This window comes from Neophocaena asiaeorientalis, unplaced genomic scaffold (assembly GCF_003031525.2).
Source record: "Neophocaena asiaeorientalis asiaeorientalis breed wild unplaced genomic scaffold, Neophocaena_asiaeorientalis_V1.1 scaffold78, whole genome shotgun sequence".
Classification (NCBI taxonomy): domain Eukaryota; kingdom Metazoa; phylum Chordata; class Mammalia; order Artiodactyla; family Phocoenidae; genus Neophocaena; species Neophocaena asiaeorientalis.
In genome coordinates this window covers 11,754,481-11,759,385 of record NW_020175018.1, presented here as the reverse complement: position 1 = coordinate 11,759,385, position 4,905 = coordinate 11,754,481, and positions in this window count along the sequence as shown.

Genomic DNA, 4,905 nt, shown 5'->3' with positions numbered 1-4,905 from the left:
GCCCCCACCAAAACTGCCAGTGCTTCCGGGGGTGCGTCAGAGAGAAAGCGATGTGCGCATACGGGACTCGCGTATGGGGCGGGGCGTCAGGAGCGTGCTCAGAGAGAGCCGGCGGCTGCGCAGTATAACGTGGAGCAGGTCAATCTGCATTAGGGGCTGTTCGGCCACCGCTGAGAATTGAGCGGATACCGAGTCCTAAACCCTTTGACCTATCTCAGTTTGTCTAGCAGAGATTGTGTCAAATCCTTTTGTGCCTCCACAGAGCCTTTGGCTCGTAGTGGATGCTCAGTAAGTGTTCAACGAAAGGACCAGTGCCCTCTGTGTGGCAAGCACTGTGCCGGGAACCCCTAGGAGAAGCTCCACCCCAACTGGAGGGAATGACATAATTGGTCCAGACTCTTCGGGGTAAACTCATTCTCATTAGTCAGTAGTTGGACTAGGCATAGGCATGTGACCAACTTCTATCCCATATTACGTATTATAGAAGTCATTGAGTGGGGCTTCTGGAAAAGTTCTTGTTTGCTTATTTTGTTTTTGTTTTTACGGAGTCCACTAGGATTTCTAGTTGAGTGTGCTCCTTAAGTGCTTTGCCATGGCCTGCAAAGCAGAAAGATTGAGAGAACCTAGGTCTCAAATGACGTTAAGCTACAGTCTCAGCTTTGGACTGCTTACTCCTGGATGTTTGTTGCATGAGCCTAATAAACTTACTTGGACTTTATTTCTAGCAGTATTATAGACTACATATCTCCAAATATAACGGCAACAAAATATATAAAATTGCTAGGAGAAGTATTGAAAATACACTTTTTAAATGTATAGATAACCTTGCGAGAAAGTCAGGAAAATCATCTCAGGCCAGAAAGGGAGCAGAAACATAAGCCTAGGAAGTTAGAATTAATGTTCAGAAGTTATGCACAGGTACAGTCTGTATCTTTTCTGATTGGCTTGGTGCATATGCCATACTGACAAATATTTTGAAAATCATCTCTGAAGGAAGGTTAACAATAATGCTACTACCAGCTATGGGGGCATCTACGTGGGTCCAGGCAGGATGACAGCCAAATTGGAGCATCAGGTTGGGAACCCAAGAAGGAATATATTTTGGGGGAAGGATAGACTAGAGAAAAAACAAAATACTGCCCTGCAGAGGCAGGCAGCAAGGAAAGTTGACTCTGCTTGGTTCTGGGTGGAAAGGTAAAACATTTTCCTAGTGGATGCATGGCCAAAATCTGGCCATCACATGACCACACTATTTGCATGGTCCAAAAGCCCACAAGCTGAACATTTGAATTTAAAATAGATCTGGGTAGATAGTACCTATGGTACTTGGCCAAAGCAAAGTCCTCTTGAGAAGAACTCACTGTCAACCCAGGTCTCAAAGAATTCCCACGGATAGGCTTCCAAATGAATATGAACCCACAATCAAAAAACAGAAACCCATGAACTGAGAAGACAAGTGGCAGAGTCAGATACATTTTAAGTGTATAGCTCATTGGAAAGGTTAAATAACAGATACAGCTGAAGAGAAATTAGTGATCTAAAAAATAGATTTGAAGAAAATTACCCAAAAGCATCCCAGAGACAAGGAAATGAAAAAAAGTGATGTCTATCACATGCTTATCAGTTATGTTAGAAGATAATAAAGTATATATGAGCCAGGCAATTGTCAAATAATGATGGCTGAGAATTTTCCAGATTCAATGAAAGATAAGCATCCTCAGGAAACACAGTGAATACCAAGCAGGATAGGGGGGAAAAAAAACCTAGATTCAGTCTGGTGAAACTGCAGAACACCAAAGCATGAGATGATTTTCAAAGCAGACGGGGAGTTCCCTGGTGGCGCAGTGGTTAAGAATCTGCCTGCCAATGCAGGGGACATGGGATCAAGCCCTGGTCCAGGAAGATCCCACATGCTGCAGAGCAACTAAGCCCATGCGCCGCAACTAGTGAGCCTGCATGCCACAACTACCGAAGGCCACGTGCCTAGAGCCTGTGCTTCACAACAAGAGAAGCCACCCCAATGAGAAGCCTGTGCACCGCAACGAAGAGTAGCCCCTGATCTCTGCAACTAGAGAAAACAGCAAGAAAGACCCAAAGCAGCCAAAAATAAATTAAAAATAAATTTTAAGAAAAATTTAAAAGCAGACAGAAGTCAGATAATCCACCATGGAATAACAGTGATACTAACTCCTGACTGTATAATAACGGGAACAATGATAACAATCATAGCATGAAATAATATCATTAATGATATAATAGCCTTACTGTGATGAGAGAAAATAATCTTATACCTAGAACTGCATACTTAGCAAACAATCTTTCAAAAATGAAAACATAGTACTTTTTGGATCAACAAAAACGAAGAGTTACTACCAACAGAACTTAACTGAAGGATCTGGAACAGGGGTCCCCAACCCCCGGGCCATGGACTGGTACCAGTCCACAGCCTGTTAGGAAATGGACCACATAGCAGGAGGTGAGCGGCAGGCGAGGGAGCGAAGCTTCACCTGTATTGACAGCCGCTCCCCGTCGCTCACACTACCGCCTGAGCCCTGCCTGCTGTCAGCATTATGGTGAGTTGTATAATTACTCCATTATCTATTACAATGTAATAATCATAGAAATAAAGTGAACAATAAATGTAATGCGCTTGAATCATCCCCAAACCATCCCCCACCCCCTACCCCTGGTCCGTGGAAAAACTGTCTTCCGCAAAACCGGTCCCTGGCGCCAGAAATTTGGGAACTGCTAATATAGAAGATATATTTCAGGAAGAAGTAAAATGATCCCAGGAGGAAGACCTGAGGACTAATAAGGATTAGTGAGCAAATGAAATGGCAAACATGGTTAAAGATAAACAAACATCAGAGACAAAAAACAAGAACAATTATAATTTGTGTGATTAAAAATGGCAAAACCAGAATAATGGAACGATAGTAATAAAGTATAAGAGGATTACTGAAGTTAAAATATTATGAAGTGTGTGTTAGTTAACTGTTGCATAACAAACAGCCACAAAACCTAGAGGGATGCAGCTGTATTTGTTTATTGCTCACATGTCTAGTGTCTGCTGGGGGTTGGTTAGAAAGCTTTGCTGAGTTTGCCTGGGCTTGCCTATATGTCTGGGGTCAGCTGATCTAGTATGGTTTTGACTGGGAGCCTTGACTCTTCTCCATGAGTCTCTTACCCACCAGCCAGGATGTTGGGATAAATTCTCATGGCAATGGCAGGGACACAAAAGAGAGCAATGGAAATGTACAACCACATTTTTCAAGACTTTTTTTAAACATCTCATTGGCCAGAGCAGGTCACATGACTGAGTCCAAGGCTGTAGTAGGAAGGAGCTGTGAAGGATTATGGCAAAGGGTTTGCATACAGAGAAAGTGAGGAATTGGAGCCATTAGTTCAATCAATCTAATTGACTGGTTCCACTGTCCATAAAAATACTGATTAACATTAGACTTCTAATTAAATATGACTGTTAAAATTTCAAGGCTATTGAAAGAATAAAAATAGTTATAGACCAAACCAGAGGAAGAAAAGTAATATTGTTAAAAGGAAGGAAAGGAAAAAAGGGGAAGGAAATAAAGGCAGAAACAAAAGAACATAAAAAGTGGAAAAATATAAAGCATGAAATAAAGTGGAAAAATTTAAATATTTCAGTAATCACAGTAAGTATATTTTAAAAAACCTAAACCTTCTAGTTAAAAGGAAAATTATAACACCAGCTTTAAAAAAATTTTTAGCTGTACACTCTTTATTTTTAAAATTAATTAATTGATTTTATTTTATCTTTTGCCGTGCAGCTTGTGGGATCTTAGTCTCCCGAGCAGGAATTGAACCCAGGCCCACGGCAGTTAAAGGGCTGAGTCCTAACCACTTGACTGCCAGGGAGTTTCCTAGCTGTACACTGTTTAAAACACAAAGAAAATTTGAAGTAAAAGAATGGTAAAAGAGATTCCATGCTGGGTCTGTTAGCTGTAGTAACATTGGATGAAATAGACTTTAAGGCAAAAAGCACTGCTAAAAATAGTGTGATGAATTTTATTATTGTTCTCAGTAATTTGTTACTCCTCCCTGTAAGAGGCCTCTACTTCCCACCCCATGGACTTCAGGCTTGGTCACTGAAACGTGAATGAAATTATGTGTGCCCTCCTGAGCAGAGCTTTAAGAACCACTGTTCTTTCCATCTGCCAGAAGCAGATCATGTCCCAGATGGGACCACTCCTTCTGCTTGAGTCCTTGAATGAAAATAAGATAGAATGAAGAGTGGGTAGTTGCACAAATGACCCACAAAGGATGTATAACATGAGTGAGAAATTAACTCTCCTTCTTATAAGCCACTGAGATTTTGAAGTTAGGTGTGGTCATGCGGCTTCTTTGACTAATGTAATATGAAGTGTGTCACTTCCAAGTGGGTACTTTTTGAGCAAGTGCATGATTCATGCTATCGTGTTGCTACTGCAGCATAAGTTAACAGAAGATGACTAATACAAATAGGCTATTTTTTAATGAGAAAGGTTCAACTCAGCAGGAGTACATAATAAGTCTATATTGTATCCACGTAATATTATAATAGCTTCAAAGTGTGGTATAGAGTAAAAATTGATAGAATTATTAAGAGAAATCGACAAATTCACCATCAGAGTGGAGACTGTGGAATTCATGAGTGCTGTCCACCAAATATTTCCTGTCTTTCTCCTGGATACGTGGTAGGCCTGCCCTTGAACACAGATGTGGCCTTGTGGCTTTCTTTGACCAATGTAAAAGGAATTGAAATGATACGTGTCACTTTCAGGTGAAAGCTTTAAGAGCCAATGTGTAATTTCCCTCTGTCTACTTTCTCTCTGCCGTGGAGACCAGCAATGTTCCAGAAAGTGGCTGCCCCATCAAAATGAGTCCTAG